This window comes from Oenanthe melanoleuca, chromosome 5, assembly GCF_029582105.1.
Source record: "Oenanthe melanoleuca isolate GR-GAL-2019-014 chromosome 5, OMel1.0, whole genome shotgun sequence".
Classification (NCBI taxonomy): domain Eukaryota; kingdom Metazoa; phylum Chordata; class Aves; order Passeriformes; family Muscicapidae; genus Oenanthe; species Oenanthe melanoleuca.
The window spans coordinates 49,786,090-49,804,543 of NC_079339.1; the positions used below are offsets into that span (position 1 = coordinate 49,786,090).

The window sequence follows — 18,454 nt, forward strand, 5'->3', positions numbered from 1 at the left end:
CAGCAGATCATCTGGCCATACACAGGAAACCTGGCTTCCACTGACAGGTTTTCCATTTTCTATCTAGAAAATTTTTGTAAGAAAGAGCATCTATTTAGACCAGTCTTCACTGAAAGATGCTAAATAGATAATACACCAAAAAACCAGGAATGTTAATAATGAGTAATGGGCTATTCAGAGGTAAGGAGGACCCCCAGCTCATTGAGTCTGACATCTTAATCTGACACTACATCCTCAATCTGTGAAGCTGTGTCCTACTAAATGCCTAAATTTCAGTAAACTAAGAGTGACCTGGAAGTTAAATTAAATATTCCATTGTCATGAAAAAAATGACCTTGCTGCACACTTTAAATTCTGAGAAACTCCATTAATGTGTGTAATTAAATGCTTAGGCTTCACAGTATGAAAAACCAGACAAGGGCAATGGGCAACTTAATCCCTTTGTAAAATTTTTTCATGTTCTAACCTATGCTTTTGCTTGTTGCAAAACTAAAGTGAACTGAACTTAAATTTTAAAAGCATTGTAAAGACAGTTTCATTTTTTTTTCTCTTTGTCCTTAGTCTGAAGTTAACTTTAGGTTTCATCAGCTCAGAGACTTATTTGCTAGAAGCTACTGGCAAGAATGATGAAACATTGTCATGAATTTTCATCTTGTTCCATTACATTCCATCAAAAATACTGAAAAGGTTATCCCTTTGTATTATGCTAGGGCTCCTCAGACAGGCTATGGCGTCTGTGAAAGGTCCTCAGTAAATATTGGTTTTATTTCCAGGTACAATTTTGGAAGATAACAGTTACACTTTCCAAAGAGCAACAGCATCCCAGCAGCACAAATTTACAGCTTTTGGACCAGAGCTATGGCATATGGATCAGAACTGTTTGTGACTCAAACCACAGAGTAAGCTGACGCTTTCCTGAAAAAAAATTTAAAAAAAAAAAATTGTCAGCTCTGTTGGTAGAAAGGGGGAAAGGTGGCTATCAAAATGATATTATCTTACTGTCTGTCAGTAATGTAGATTCTGGGAATTCAAGTAAGTAGGAAAAAATGCATTTAATAGAACATGAACAGATCTGTTTTTGAAGCATCAGCTTCAGCTGGGGAGATAATGGGCTATTGAAAACCTCCTTGTGCTGGATGGATTAGACCTGCTAGGGAAGACATGGTCGTGCCATCTCTCTCTCAGACATCTGAATGGTCTTCCTGAAGCCTTTTCTATTTGTTTCTGATGTGAAATTTTACTTTATTTGCCACAATAGGGTAGTGTATAGTCTACCTCCCATTAAGGTCCATGGGGAGACTTAATAGAAGTGGGGTTGGCAAACAGCCCTGGTCCATACTGCATTGTTTGAAATGGTTGCTCAACTTCCCATCTTTGACATTGTTTTCAAACATACAAGCTTTTTCTAATGAAAGGAGTAAACTCAAATGTCAGAACCATTGGATTTTCTTTTATCCTTCATGAGCACAACTGACACAGGATACAGCCATAAAAAGTTGCATAGACCTGTTAAATGGGAAGACTTCTTTGCAAGAAAAGCTACAGAAAGTAGAGAATTGCAAAAAACTGAAGAATGACAGTATCATATTTGTAGATAAGGTGAGTGCATGAAAGAAGGAATGCTAAGGAGAAAAGACCAAAAATATGTGGAGGTTTTATTAGTGAACAATCTCATTAGAATGATTCATAGTTGAGCAATTTTGCCTTAGAGGAGTTCCTTTGATTCATGGTAAGAAACTGGGAGGCTCTGGAACCAAAGAAAACCAAGAATTAGTCATGGAAAACACCAAAAGTTTAGAATTTCAAACGTAGGTGATTATTCCAAATGTTTTGAATCTTGTAGCATTGTAGTGTTAGATGTCAGATTTCATACTAATATTAGATGTGGACACTCTGTCCCAAGACTATTGAGATAATTTCTGCAGTACTGGACCATGAGTTTTAACTGATTGGTTTCTCAGGGATATTTGTCTGACTTGTTCTTAAAAATTTGCATGGAAAGAAATAAAGTGCTATTCCTAATCTGCTCCTGTATTTTATTATGTGTTCTAATCACTGTATATCGACCTTAGATGAGAAGACGCTGAACTAGACTTTCATAACTTCCTTATGTGTCATTTTCTAACTTTGTAGATTTTACAATCACCCTTTCTGTCAAAAAGTGGTCTTCCTGTTGTCTCTGGGATAAGATAAAGCTAACAAACAATCAGTGAAAACTATTTTTGCTATTTTAATGGCATTGGCATTGCTATTGCTATAATTAATGACATTAGTATTTTACTTTGTTTATATGAGGGGTTGCTGACAGGAAGGAAACCAAGAATGAAGCAAAATTTTGGTAGACTAATATGTGAACCTTAGGGAAGTGGGATTCCATCTGAAATGCAGGCAAACATGAAGTGGAATGGGAAGTGTAGTCAGAGCCATTTTCCTGCTCCTGAGGGAAGTCAGATAATCAAGGTACAGCAGGACCGGGCCATGTGCCAAGGGAACCTTGTGGGACAAAATGAGCATTACCAGTCCAAAACAGCTGCCTCCTCCCAACAGATTTCTCATCAATATTCCAGATGCTGCAAACACCTACCTCCAAGATGCCCCAACAGGTATAGTTAGTGCCAAAGTGGAGAGTCAGCACTGTGCTGCCAATAGCACAAGCACAGACCATGAGAAAATCCCTGCTGAATCGCATGACCTACACAAGTGTGGCATGCCCACCAACACCCAGGCCTGCAACATCCGTTTGTCATCTTTCCAGGAAAATGTTTCCAACACTTTAAAGTTTCCTGCACTTATTGGAGATTTTGTTTTTTGTGGCATTTATGTCCATTTACGTAACTTCTGTAAATCTGTTGCTAATTGTTGTATTTGCTTCTTTATTTCATTTGTCCGATGCCCTTTGAGTGGTTTTAATAAAATCACATATTATGACTAATGGTCTCTGTCCCCCATCAGAGAGTACTTTTATGTCTCAAATAAAGAAGGTTTGACAACTAGACCCCACGCCTTCATTCTTTACACATCCAAGTCTCCAATCCCACCCTTTGACATAATGGGAGCCCTTCAGGATGGGACAAGGTGACACTCACACTATGCAGGCTGGGAGGGCATTGAATCCACATGGTAGTTAAGTTTCTTGTTCAGCTCAGACTATAATGAAGCACTGAGGCCTAGCCTTCAAGATTTGCAAAGGAAATTGTAACGTTGTGCTTCTCCCCCCCATTCTCATATATATCCATATATATCCCGTATTATATCCCAAAATCTGCTCAGGTTATAATCACCAGTGCTGGTTGCAATGGTGTATTTGGTCATGAGGGCTCTATCCAACTCAAACTGGTTTTAGAGAGACATATAAGAGCACAATAGCCAAAGGCTGATTTGAGCAATGCCACCTAACCACAGTGCTCATCAAGGTCTGCGTCAAGCCAGCTTTGGAAGAAAACATCTGCAGTTGAAACACAGATACAACTATGAATCCATTATCTTACTCCCCAAACTGTGGGAAGCCCAGGACCCATAGAGGTCTACTGCACAGCAGTGGGCTGCATGCCAGGATATCCCCTGGAGCACACACAAGATTACTTCTCCAGTCAAAGAGAATCCCAATTGCATCTGTTACTCTGTAGGTGATTTGGGAAGAAAAGCATTGAAATTTTGAAATCTTAGCTAGGTGATATTAAAGGTTGAATGTGCACATATAATCCTTTAGACATAAAATTGGCAAGTCTGGGGCTAAGTTGGATTCAGCAGCACCTGAACTTCCTTCTGAGAAGGAGTTTAGAAAGCAAGAGGATAATTTCTGAACTTCAAAATTCAATGGGAGAGTGTCTCTGAAGTTTTGTCTGTCAACCGTACCTTACCATCAAATCTTGTTAAACAACTGTCCTATCTATAATCAAACTTTGTTAAATCACACTACTTTATATTTTCTGTCTTATGAAGTGCAACACTCCACCTGTGGCAGATATGCACTTAGAGCAGACTCAGGGGCTACAGTGTATTTGGTACATTCTAAATAAACATTTCTCTGGATAGATAACTATATAACTCAGCTATGACCAAAGACCTAATTCACAAAAAAAAATTGAATATAAGCTTCTATAGTGCTAATTGTTACAAAAGCAAAGTTACTCAACAGTGCTGGTTAGATGGGATCAGAAATGGCCCTGTCCTTAATAAGGCTGTTCCAGGAAAAGTTAATCCACAAGTAACTACTCTTTTTCATTTCCTCTACTCTCCTCTCTCTGAAGCCAAATCTGCTTGGCACTACAGCAGCTGGCTTCCAAGATAAGGCTGAGAGATGCTGCAGAATCATGCCATGGTTTCTGTGTATGCACAGATGTCAGCAGCTTTCTGCAGAGCAGGGATCCCTCTGGAGTGGCTCATAGTGACTTGACAGTGCTGTGCATTCCTAGACCCTCTCCTTATGCAAGCCCAGACTAATCACAGAAACATCACAAAGACAAATGTGGAAATTTGAAAGGCCAATACCATCAAATTCCACAATTTCAATAGCTCCTAGCATAACCCTGAGCCCTGATAATGCATTGGCCCAAACAAAAAGTCTGGTATGCTGCTCCAGAAAACAGTATTAGTATTCCAAAGAGTGTCAGTGCAATGTTTATATACTGATTAAAAAGCAAATCTGTAACTTCAGTCAACAAATTTGCCTAAAATGCCCATTGCCAAAGTTTATGTGGAACATAATTCTACAGATTCATCTTCAGTGGCCCATATCCATCTCACTTAACTAACATTTTTAAAATACCACCATTCACATAAGGCATTTTTATAGAGACATAAGATACTAAATGTTGAACAAACCATTACAATTCATGATATATTAGTGGTTTCTTCCCAAAGCAACACAAATTATAACATTGAAACACTCATTTTGATAATATGGAAAAAGCAGGGATTTTCATTTCAGTGCCTCAATAAGATAATTATATCTGCTTATCCTGGAATTCATTTGGAAGTTGATGGTCTGAAATCCTAATCTTGGCATTTTAAAAAAGTAATTTAAAAATAAATCTCTATGTTTCGTTTTTGCAGAGATGCAAGTTTCAAAACACGAACAAATGGGGTCAAAAATCAAATGGGAAGCATTTTCTTTTTTAAATGAAAAAAAATATTGATGATAAACATTATTTTGGTGGCTGGATCTTTATCTGAATACCTGTCAACTTGGAGGAAGGATATTTCTTTCAGAAGTAAGTTTGCATGCAGTAAGGTGTGTGTCTTTCTTTCAGTTCCTAGTCCCAATTTCATTATAAATTACAGTATGTTTTACTTTAAAAAAGCACTCAGAGGCAACATTTAAAGTAGTATGAAGTTGATCAAAGATCTGTGCTTGAGATATTTCAGTTTAAGTATTTACTATTGCATATTAAGTAAACTATGACTGCAAAAATCAGTTCAAACTCAGAATGAGATAACCAGGATATAAGAAAAAATGTTAGTGAAAAGAATATAATGAGAAAGGACAAAAGAAATAGTGTAATTCACAAAAAAATGCCTATGAGATTTCCCAATACTCTGATAAACAAAACTTGCTTTGGGTAGATAAGAAGGAAGAAAAACATCTTGTATTGCTGGGGTGGATAAGAACAGGTCACCCAGCACGGGCATTCTGCACCAGAAGGAAGAGTTTCTCTTGGTCTTGTCTTTGGGTAAGCTGCAGAGGCCATTCAGTTAGCCTCACAAACTCACTTAGAAATTAGAAGAGCTAATAAGTACCTAGAGTATGATCTTGTTGCTCTATTTTTTTCATAACTTTGTTGCAAATTCTGCATTTTCATTTTGCAAGTAAACCTATTAAAATTCTGCCTTGTATGAAACAAATTTTGCCTCATATGACAGACACAGGTGAAGCAGTCTTTAATATCAAATTGTGCCACTTTCACTCTTGCACTGTCCTGGAATAGGTCCAGCACGTTAAGAGAGAAGAGTGTGCCTCTGGCTGTGCTGTAAAGGCCAGTAGAGACATTAGCAAGTGTCTCTTAGTCTGTTTTAGTGTCTTTTGCTGAGGATGTGCGGGCCACCAGTGAGAATGTGGCACCCATGAGTGCCCTTCACATGTTACCCACTGGCTGCTCAAGGGCTCTTTGTGAAACAGGAGAAAATAGAAAGAATAGAGCAGTCAACCCACAAGAAGAAATGAAGAAATGGTGAAGAGGCAGGACCTGGAGTTAACAAAGAATTTACCAGAGATCAGGAGATGGCAGAGACAAAGATGAGGAAGGGCAGAAGGGAAGGACCAGCCTGCAGCCAGGCAGGCTTGCATGAAGACAAACTGGAGGAAATCTCAGAGGGCAAGGGCAGGGGTCATGTAGGACCAAGGGATGAGATGGGAATATGAGGCTCATTGTCACACAGGACAATCCCATGAAACCAAGCAAGGTACAGAAAGAAATGAAGATCAGTTTATACTTATATCAATAAAGTGGAAATTTATTTCTTTGCTGAGCAAAATGTCAGTTCTTAGCAACCTCAAGCAGTTTGAGAAGTGACTATAAAAATGGTGTCAGTGATGAACTGTGGGATACCTCTTCAGAGAGAAATCTTATCTTACAGATACAGAGATTTCTGTGGTCCAGAACTGCTGCTTAGAGGAACCTGTAACAAAAATTCAGAAAGAGATAAATAGGACAAGCTCATGTAATTTCTTCACTTGATTTCAATGTCCAGGGAAATCAATGTACAGAGATTTCAATGTACAGGACTTCCAGCAGAAAGAAATCAATGAGAATTACTGTGTAAGCACATGGTCTGCCACAGGAGCTACATAACAAGAATCAATTTTAAAAAGCCCAACTGAAGTATTCACACAGTAAATGCAACCAGCTTGAACAACAAAATAGAAGAGCTTTAGCAGTAGCAGGGGTTGAGAAACTGGATATTATAACAAAAAGCAGTGGGCCTACCCTCATGACCAGCATGCAGGTGCTGGAGAACATACACAGTTCAGTCACCATATGATCAAATTGGTTAAAACAGTTGTGACCATCTTAAGTTAATTATGTGGTATTCTGCAGAATGAATGGTGAAACAGAATCCTTTTCGGTCTAAATCATCCAAGAGAAGAAGAATGAACAAAATTATGTTGTTGCAGTCCTGGGAACCAGCCATGGGCCTGTACAGTGAGAGTGGGGAACAGAGCTCTTGTTAACATTATTAAAGGCAGAAATCTGACAGGGAACAGTCTCATTTGGGAAGAACTTAATTTCCAGATAGAGGTTGAAAAGCAACTGCAGCTTTCTGCCAGGTGCAGTAAAAAGGTCTGGAGTCAATTACATGAGGCTGTAAAGAAATATAACAAAAGCAAACATAACCCAAGCTTTAAATGACCCCAACTGAGCTCCCTCTCAAAAATTTGTGAAGCCAAATTAGCCACTTGGGCACTTAAGATTTCTTCACTCACCTGTGGAAAAAAATTTAAAGAAAAGATATATAAAGTGAATAATTTGCTACAGGCTTCAGCAAGAGCAGTGATGTTGACCACCAGGGTGAAACTGGGATGTGTGAGAATGGAAGAGGAAGTAAAATTCAGAGTTTAAAATAGTCTAGTTCAATATCACATGTTCTGTACTCCAGAACTGATCAGAAACAGATGAGGAGAGGAGAGGAGACCAGTGCCAGGCTGTTCAGGTGTGCCCCTGTTCTTGGAATGATCACTCTTAGTGTTAGCATGAGTGTGCAAAAACACCTGCAAGACTCTGCCTTATACAACACAGAAGCTGCAGCCTCTCCTTAAAGGAGATTACAAAGACTTTTCAGGCATCCTGAAATAAAATTATGTTTAACTCTTACCTTTCACCACAAATACATCAACATAAAAACATTAAAGAATGAAGCTACTGTTCTCAGTGTTATACACAGTTACTTCCAATACACTCTTAGTGTACCAGGGTGGAGAGAGAGATCCTGTTATATTTTGAAATTAAACTACTAACTTATCATTAAGAGACATCAATGGCTTGAGGTAAAGTTGAAGATGATAAAAAATTAAATGAGAAGAACTAGAATTAAACAATTCTGGAAGACAATACTTCATAATAAAGCTTCCACTGCCCTGACAAACAATGCCTCCTCTATGGCCTAGAAGCTCAAATTCATGGTCTTCTCTGCACTATTTGATAATTCACAAATTGTTTTCAGGTGACAATTGAATTTCATCCATAGATTTTTACTTATTAGACCTTCTCACACCATTTGTTGAAGTGTTTATTGATCCTCATCACATGGCAAATAAACATCCAAAGAAAATATGTTGTCTTTTGTGCCCACCACATTCTACAAGTTCTTATTAAGCTGCAAAATAAGTTTGTATAAGCCCAGGGTATGATCAATCATTGCTGAGCCTCAAAGTAACTATTTAACTATCTCAAATTGGGCATTGTTTTTGTTTTTCTAAGAGTCTGTTCTCATAACCAATTAAGTTCTAAAGAATCTCAGAGACTCACAGATTTCTAAGACTGATGTTTAATTGCTGTGTAATGAAGTTCAAAAATAATATTGATCTAGACACTAAAAAAAAGTTCTTAAAAATTTCAGTTTAACTGGATATTTGTCCCATCAGAAAATTTCATCACTGTGCTAATGTATTTGCTAGGTGGAAAATCAAGATCTATTTTCTTATATGTTTACTGAGATTTTCTCAATAATTTATCCTTTGGCATTTTCTTGCTAATGACTGAGTGTTTAAACCAGTAAGAGAAGGAAGAAATTGCAGGTTTAATAATGGGTATGTACCAAAAAGTCATTACCAAAGTATAGCACTAAATGAGACTCAGGTAGTGCAATGAGAATATCCAATGGAACTTAAAGGCCCAGGACAGTAATTCTAATTGAGCAAATACTCTGTGGAATCCTGTCTTCAGTCCCTGAAAAAAACCTGAGACTGGAATTTGCTCTTTTGTTAGAGGAAATTTCATTAAAGTTCCCAACATAGATGTTTCCTGCCAGATTTAAAGCAGCCTAAAAACTGTCTACCTTGAACACAAACAGTTGTATGGAACCAGATCCCCTCTTCACACAAGCATTTCTTAGGTTCAGGGTCTTCACCTCATGCTCACCTTTTAATTGTCTTTATTGAAGTATTACTTTTAAGAAATTACACTTGATATATCTGTATGATCTGGACAGAACTGATGGGCACACCTGTGAAATGCAGCTTGTAGGGAAATGCACAATTCATACAAAGTCCTTCAGTAGGAGTACCCTGTTTTCAGTAAATAAAATTTCAAGGTCATGATAGCATCCAGCTTTTCTTTCTACTTTTTGGCCTGGTTTCTGTTGACAACAACAAAACAATAATTTAAGACTTGTCACAAAATTAGGAAATGTGGATGATTGCCAACCTGTAATGAACAAATTTCTATGTTGCCATTGCCAAATTAACAACTTTTTTAATTAGGAAAGTTATTGTGTTAGCTACTATTAGGATCTGACATCCTATCTTTACCAAAACTGAGAGGAAACAAATTTCCCTCTCTGGCAGGGTTAATGGTGTAAATGAGGTGACTGTGAGAGGTTCAGGCAACACTTCTACAACCAAAAGGAAAGTCTTGTGCTCTTATCAAAGTTCACATTTCAGAAAGAGATCATCCTCCACCTTATTACCCATTAAACTTTTTGCACGATTATGCTGTTACAGAACTTTATTCCTCTGGTGTTAATTCGCTTCTCTTGTAACTTCAAATTAAAGTTTGTAATGTAAAATTTGTTGACTATATTTTTGGTACTCCAAAATAGTTTTTAAATTGTTTATTTTCCCCATCCTTTTGTTTGCCACTCCACTGTGTCCAAAAGAAAGCAATCTCTCAAGTAAAACTGTTTCTATTTCTTCAGTTCCTTCACTAATAATTTTCTTCATTGTTCCTCGTCATCAGTCTTGAACAGATTTCTCCAGATTTGTACAGATCACTCAAACTAATATTTCCACAGATGTTTTTTCAACGACTTTGATACTTGTCTAATTTATTGCAAATTCCCAATGCACCACAGTACATTTGTATTTTAGTAACTGTTTTGCATTGACAGCATGTTTTACTCTTGCACTGGACAAGAGTTTCTAGATCTTTCTCACAAACATTTAACTGCTAAGCCCCTAGTTGCTACCAGATGTTATTATTACTGTTTCTTTAGTTTGCTTAGTTGCACCCAATCTCTGCAGGACCTCAGGGTTCTCTTATGATTTAATATGATATCATGTTGTGTTAGTGATGCCTTAACTTTGGATAATTGGGACTTTTATTTTAGCATAAACCAAATATTGCTTTCCAAATGGGAAGGCTGAACTGACATCTTTATGTAGTATAAATATTTAAACAAACTTAATAAAACCACAAACTGTTGTCAATAGTGACTCTTTGTAACTCTTGCCACTTTTAATGGCCAACCTTTCACGAGTATTTGCTGTTGATCCTCTGCAAACCAACTTCTCCTTCACAGTTCCTGCAAAGATGCCTAATCCCAGGGCAAGATAAAAGAGATACAGTTTAGGCAAATATGTGGTAGAAAATGCATGAAAGTATTTGGTTGGTTTAGCCTATCTTCCTTGGGTGAACTTTTGCTGTGTTTTATACCTTTTTTTCTTTTTTTCCTGTTTATTTCAGGTAAAAATCCAAATTAAAATAGTGAATCTATTTAGACTGAGGAACACATTGATGCAACTATGTCACTTTCAGAAATTCCTCCAAACTGTGCTGTACTGTGCTTTGGCACATGGATGCAGTGGTCCATTCACAACTTTAGGCTTTACACATTCAGTAAGTACCAAAATATTTAGGCACACACAGGAGAAAAGGGTAGCAACTGGGCACTTAAAAAAACAGAATGGAGATCCAAAAAGCTTTACTTGGCTGATATATAACCTTGGAATTATATAACTTAAGTTAAACAACAGTTCAATAACATGCCAGGAAGTTTTTGCAGCTGCACCTCTTAACTCAGAGCACCCTTCTTCCAAGGGGCTGGGGGGGCTGTCATTGCAGTGCAAAAGCTGCAAAAACTGTGTCTTGTATCCATTCTCTGATGGGATGAACCCAAACTTGTATTCTGATCCATTTCTCTTCCGTGTATTTTGAAGAGAAAATTTTCCTAGGTAGCACAATGACATCATTTATCTTTCCAAAATATGTCTACAATGAGCTTTTGTTTGTTTGGAGAGGTAGGGTATGGCTGATGGGAGTTTTACTCCTCTCTACATATTATGTTGCTAAGTGACATTTGGCAATGAATATTGCATGTTGCTGCTGTTTCTCTGAGCCAGCAGCATTTTGTTGCTATGTTCCAGATGTCAGTGTAGTGAGATGTCATCCTTATAAAGATTTACATTTGAACTGGAGGAGAATGAATGATTGGCAGTGTCTTCAACAGCTTTATTGGTATCAAAACTGATATTAGTCATGAAACTCATTTTATTGGCAGCTTCTAAACAGAATTTTTCAAATCTTTTGAGATCTTTTGTGTTTTGAATAATGGGACCAATATAAATCTACTTTTAAAGACATATATTTCCTGAAATAAAAAAAAAAAAAAAAAAAAAAAAAGGAAATTTCTCTCTCCTTTTTAAAATTCCTGGTTTTGGTATGAAAAAAATAAGTTAGAAATTCAAAAAAGACATGCACACACTGCAACACAAAAAGGGTATTGAAGACAGCTTATATTTCATAACCATGCTCTGAAAATAAGCTCGTGGGTAGATATTTTGATCTCTCTGAAATTTTATATATGATAACTATCTCATACTGTGAATTTGGCTCCTTATCCAGATGCAAAATATTCTACTTTTCCAACTCTTATGCAGCTTGGGGCATGTATGATATCTTATGCAATATGCCTTTATTTAAAGACATATCCATACACATGCTCACAGTCCTGTGACCCAATGTGCTGTGATTTCTACAGTGGTCCCATTCCATCATCATGGCATAAACAGGGAATCAAATAGGTGTACTTCTCCAACATCAATCTTTGCATTACAGATATGGGGCTATAAGAAGAAAGACAAACAAGTAAAAGAGTTACCCAAATGCAGAGCAAGGGTTATTTGAAGTCTTAACCGAATCCTTAGTTCCTATTCTTATACAGGAAGGGAAAAGAATGTTAACAAATGTCATTTTGCTTCATCTTCCTGGCTACATACTGGCAATTCAGAGTCTCCTTGCTTTTTAAGCCTGTCCTTTCACACCTTCTCGGGCAGTGATGCAATTTCCCTCAGGATTCCTCACACCATACTCCCAGTGCATATACTCCATTATTTGACCTGTCATCCACAGGTCTGTCACAGGTGGTAAAATTGCTGCTGAACTTTATATTCAATGCAACAGTCAGGACACTAAGACAAGTCTCAGCGAAGTTTTCAGGACTTTAAAGTATAAAATGTATGCTTAGCTTGGCACTTAGAGAGCAGACCTTTTAATTTCATCTTATTGTTTGTGGCCATGAAGTTGAGTATATGAAAGTGTCACTTCTGCCAGACCAGGGCCCCTTAGCTGTAACCTAGCCAAGAATACATAACTAGGCAGAAACATCTTCATGTGAAATGCTTTGGGGAGTCTTCTTTTCCTTCTATTGCCTCTAGATCTGTAACAGATGACAAACATATCCATATCTCTTTGATCACTACAAAAATAAACGTGTTTGTCTAAAATCTACCATAGAGCAATAAAAGAGTATTTTAAATGTGCTCAATGCAAAATCTTATCAGGCAGGAAAGTGGAATGAACCATTTGCTTCATGCTCTTTTTCTATAAAAAGTCTTGTTTCTGGGAAGAAACTGTGTTTAAGAGAGCAAAAAGGTACATAAATTGACCAATTTAGCAGCACTGGTCAGATTAGGGATACAGTAACAAATTCTTATTCTCCCGATTTAGAAAGAGATAAAATGTTCTGTTTTCCTGGAAAACAACATAATTTAAGATAATAAAAATTAATGTTTTAATAAGAGAAAGGGTATAAAGGGGATTGCTGAAACTGTGACTTTGCTTGCAGACCAAAATACCTCTTTAAATAAATGTGGGTGAGGGATTGACACTGTGTGGCTCACAGTAGGGGCCACTTCATAATTTGCACAGGTGCTGCAATGCAAAGGACCAGCCTCTGTGAAGTTGCTTAATCTACTTTTAGGTGGTTGCCCAAACCTTAAACACACCCATGAAAGTCATTGGTCAATGTATACTTGCTCTTACAAGCAGAATTGTGTAGAGTCTCTCATGAAAAGCCTGATTTCTTCTGTTCAATTAGAGATTCACACCTTCTGCTAAGGGCTTTGTTTAGCTACTGGCATCAACCAAAAGATTATTTAATTCTGAAAGCTGACCTTTCCAAAGGAAATCTGAAATAACTTCTTTCTCCATTATTGGCAAGAGTGGTCAATAATTCACCCTGTCAGAAAATTAGCTTTGTTTCCTTTGATTTTTCTGGTTTAGGGTCTACTTTATTTTTGCTATTTTGTCAAAATTTCTTCTTTCCAACTCCATAGTTGTAAGCCACAGTGCAACTAAAGAACAGCTCTTGGCCAACTTCTCTGGAAGATTTTGTTCTGCTGTATGGATTACCTTCATCCAGCAGTGAAGCATACCATTAAATATATGTAAATGCCTGTAGGCAATGAACAAAGTGGTAACTTTAAGCCATAATTGTGTTGTACTGCTGTTTTCTCTCCACATTGCTATTTTACAAAGGAAACATTTAGATCCAAAACCTGACTCTGCTGTAGAGTGACCCCTGGGACCATGGAGTTAATACAGTTTTTAGTGCAGGGATTGGATGGGATAAGAAACCTATGGATGTCCTATGGAGAAACATGAAATCTCATGTATCTTGAGGTTTAACTCTGTTAAGGTCTCAGAGAGGAAATGGCAGGCAACTGTCTTTTAAAATAGTCTGTGGGTAGATTAAAGTGACCTACATATTCAGAAAACTTAATTTATTCAGGCTTTGTACCCAGCTAAAAATCACACAAGTGAATGAGTGATTTTGCATCAGTGTTTAAGAACTGCAGTAAACTAAACTCTGGCTAACGGATTTTCTAGGTATGACAGCCAACATATAATATTTTAATTTTAATAATTTTATTTAAGTAACTATTGGAATAAAGCATTTATAAATTTTAACCGCTAGAAATATTGTTGCATAGTAAATAAATTTCCTGTTCCTAAATAGACAAGTAAATCAAGAAAGGTCCATATGAGTCAATGCAATAATAATACCTCCACTAAACTTTAGATGCTCATTATTTTTAGAATTCAAGTTTTCCATCCCTTGAGAACCTTATTCCTACATCCTAAATCAAAATCACCAAACACATCCCAAGTTTATTCTTTAAATATACCCTTCATTCCTTCAATACTGACAAAAAGAACATTGCTTCAAAGCCGAGCCAAAAACCAAAACACTACTTATTCCAAAAGTGAAGTGAGGGAAATAGATTCTTGTTCAGGAATTTGTCCAAGTAGAATTGAGTGCAGTACAGCTGCAACATAATAAAAAGCAATGCTGGAATCCATGGCTAGCCTTTCCTCTGTGCTACAGACCACGCCAGAGCTCTTAACTCTTCAGAGACTCCTTGGGAAATGTAACACAAGGTTCACCTGGCCATTAAATCCTAGAATATTATGTATGTGGCCATGCAAACTCTATGTAAAGCTGCTCGACAATCTACAAGAAATCCAGATGAGATACATAGACTGAAATATCTGAAATAATTCGAAGAAATTCAAAGACAAGACAGACAGTCAAAGAGACGGGAGATGGTCAAATAGAGACATAGACATCAATTTTGAGTTTAAATTCTGAGAGGTAACTGTTTGACATGCTTGGCCATAGTGCATGTCACCACACAGGATGAAATAACATAGGCCCTCTCACTGTGGGTCTTCATAATTTATTCCTTGTTTGATGAAAATTTCCCTGAATCATTTTAGTGTGTATGGTGGTTTTGTTCCAAGGCATTTTGGAGGAGTAAAAGAGCAAAGGAGGGAAGCAAGAGCATTTGAGGTGGAACGGCATGTTACGTTGTTTGTTCAGTCCTTTGATTGTGCCTATTTACTTAGGGCATCAGATGCTTTGGTTTGCTTTTCTCTAACATGCAATTATTGTGGGAAAGCTACGTCAAATAAGTGAGTGTTTTCCTTTGATCGGAAAGGCGACGAAAGATGTGGTCATTCTGATGTGTTCTGGGGCTAAGCTCCCCAGCACAGCTGCTGATCAAACTCTCATGAGTCCCACAGATAATTCAGATCACTGGTACAAGGTTGTTTTAAGGAAAATTGATTAATTCAATTGATAGAATTGGTCTTAGAATTCATTTCTTCTGAAGGCGTGCCATAGCCTTAATTTCATTTAGGAGAATTTGTTGGCACCTGTAACAAACTTTAAACGCAATTTCAAGGTCCTGCTTTGGACAGGCTTTGGGAGGTTTTGTAAATATTTACCACAAAGGGACTTGAATGAAGGAACATCAGGACTAAATGATAGAAAGTGCATATTTCAGCAATATGCACTGAATAAAAGCGAGACATGTTTTTACTAAAGGTGTTTACTACTTAGGTATTCAACACAAACCTGATGTAGACAAGACAGTGTCAAAACACATAGAATTCTTTCAAGTTTAGCATCTACATAGTCTTTATATTTCAGTGGCTGGCATCGAGTAGCCTTTAACTGGGAAGTAGCACAACTTTTTGGGAATAGCTTTCAGAAATGAAATGGAAATGAAGGAATAGGGGGAAGAAATCTTGACTGGAGTTTATGTTGATCTGTTCATGATAAAGGCAAGAAAAAACTTTGTCATCTGCTGGTAGAATAGAAGTGTTGATGGTAGGCCAAAGGGATTCCAGGCTTCCTGAGGCTATGAACAGATTTCTTTTGGAACTGTTATTTGTTTCTTAGTCTTGAAGTGGGTTTTGGCACAGAACTCAGACCATCAGGGATGTAACTCTGACGTGCAGTGATCCTATAGTTTTGTGCTTCAGAACTGTCCTTGAGTCCTGAACCTCCTACTGCTTAGATTGTAGATTTTTCCACAGCGGCAGCCTGGAACCACTGCCACTTGACTGGAGATAAAGTACATGTCTCTTAGAATAATGGTGGAAAAAATACTTGAGAATGAAAAATATCAAAATAAATTATGCTTAACTTTAACAGAAAATAAAGGAAGGTCCTCTGTCTGCCCACAGTAATTACCTATCAGATATACCTCTATTCATGCTGCTCCTGTTATTACTATTTTTAATTTCATTACTATGGTTGAAAGAGATCAAGATTACATTATGTTTGAAATAGTAGACGAGAAACCAAGGCCATTCTTATCCCAGAGAATCTCTAACTGGGACCAAGAATTCAATAACACATGGACATATAGACTAAGGTGCCTGTCAGGTGCAATGAAGTCATTGGTCTAGCTGAGGGCAAGGTTATGCCTGAGTGCACTGTAATTTAATGGTTAGGAATCCAAATGATCTGACGATGCCTACATACAGAGCCCTGGCTCTTGAATGCCATTCCAACAGGTCAAAACTTCTGTTATACATGATTTGATGATAAAACAGATACAAGCCATAGGTAGGGCAGGCAAAGAAATAAAGAAAGGAAGAAAAAATAGAACCTTCTTTCTATTCAACTACGCTATGCCAAACCCTATCTTGCTGCAGTACTTTGAAAGCTGTTTTAAATTAACTGTAACTATTTATGCAGCTATAGTCTACAAAATTTTTAACATATTTAAGACTTTCTGTAAAAGGTGCTATATCATTTATCATTTCTCTTCAGTACACTTGAAGCTGATTAAACATTTCACTTGAGAAGCTACTTCATTTTATTTTGTATTTTAATTTATTTCACTGCATAATTAATTTGTAATCAAGACTTGTTTTGATTTTCCTAACTGTATTTTAAAACCAACCATGAAGCAATAACTTGTGGATGGCTTGCAAAATAGTAAAAATGTGTTCCATTAAGGAAAACCCGAAGTTAGTATTGTGCAAATTTCATGCACCACAGAATTAACCATTATTTAGTAAAACTTCTGAAAGTATGATCAAAGTATCCCAAAGGTCAGGTGTTGTGAGATAGTGGTAACATTTTGAGGTCTACAAAGTCAAGAGAACATGAATGACTGCATAGGAACAAATGACCATTTTATCTTACATAATTGCCTCTTAAAAAATTTGACTGGACATTTAACATAGTTGTGCTTGCCAAGTTTTTGAACTTTTGACAAATGTATCTCCTCCAAGAATGCATGCTCCTTACATGGTTTTTAATAAAAATATATGTAGATCTCATTCAATTTAAAACTATGCAACAAAATGTCATCCCATTTCTCACAGCCCTTGTCCTTATTGAGACTGTGCACAGGCAGTATCTTAAGTTTAAAATTCCTTCAGAGATAAAAATAATGTTTAATTTCCTCTCATGTTAATAAAAAACAAAAACAAAAACAAAACAACAAAAATAACAACAACAAAAACGAAAACCTCACAAACTTTTGCCTCTAAGTTTTGTACAGACCTGATTCTTGCCAGAGATCTTGGCAAGTGCATATCTTTCAAGATTATGTGCTCAGTGCCATTTATCCATTAGGCTTGCTAGAAGTGAGCAAATATTGTACCACTCAGTCCATAGGCCAATAGAATATTTTGAACTGCTCCAAAGAGATAATTGACCAGCTGAAAGTGCAAGGTAACACCAGAACTGAGATCATCAAGTAATGTGATCTCATACTGAATGTGGGTGTTTTATTTGTTTGATTTTGGGGGGTGAGTTGGAATGAGTATAAGCCAAGTTTTGATTACCAAGGGCTAAAAGTGGGGAAAGAGAGTAGGGAGAGAGGCCCAAAGGAGTAAGTTTAAACAGACATGAACCAAGATCAGCCATTTATATGACTTTCCTGTAGAGAAATCAGGAGGTTGGAAGAAGAAGAGGGAGTATAGAAAAAGGTCAAGTCCCCCAGTGGATTGTTTAAAACTTGTTCATTTTCTTCCATAGTGCTTGGGAAGCAGAGTGAGTGCAAAGTCTTCGCTGCCTTTATTTAGGTTCTCTCTGGCTTCAAAGATTGGCAAGTTCTTACTATATTTCTACAAAGCAGACTGCTTTTCAGGCAGGTTTTCTCAAGTTCTTGCTTTATGAGTTTTGGAGAAAGATTCTGGCTAGAGATGCTCAGAAGAAAAAGTGTTTGCAGTCTTTGGAGGTTGTTAATTCCTGGAAAAACTTCTGGCAAACTGCACCTCACCAAAATTTCACAGAAAATGTTTGTTAGAATTTGACCAGTTTAAATGAGTTTCTTGTGTCAGTGTCTTTACCTAGTGGAAGTTCGAACCGTGCTCGGTTTTACACACAAAGTCAGGAAACACTGCCAACATATACAGCCCTCTTCTCTCTGAAATATTTTATTTATTTACTCTGGAGTCTGAAGACAGCTTAGAGACATGTCTCTTGCCAGTGG

At 37.2% G+C, this 18,454-nt stretch overlaps 1 long non-coding RNA gene across 12 annotated transcripts in view; it reads right to left on the minus strand.

Moving 5' to 3' along the window:
* LOC130254448 (uncharacterized) overlaps positions 1–18,454 on the minus strand; it is a 235,096-nt gene that overhangs the window by 14,899 nt on the left and 201,743 nt on the right. For 9 of the 12 annotated variants that reach the window (XR_008840730.1, XR_008840722.1, XR_008840720.1 and 6 more), the window contains one exon: positions 6,453–6,618. The exons of 1 other annotated variant lie outside the window; for it this stretch is intronic. This is a non-coding gene — a long non-coding RNA (uncharacterized LOC130254448). Of the gene's footprint in view, positions 1–1,654; positions 1,748–6,452; positions 6,619–18,454 lie in introns of those variants that run through there. 2 more of the 12 variants (XR_008840724.1, XR_008840721.1) reach the window with 2 other exon arrangements.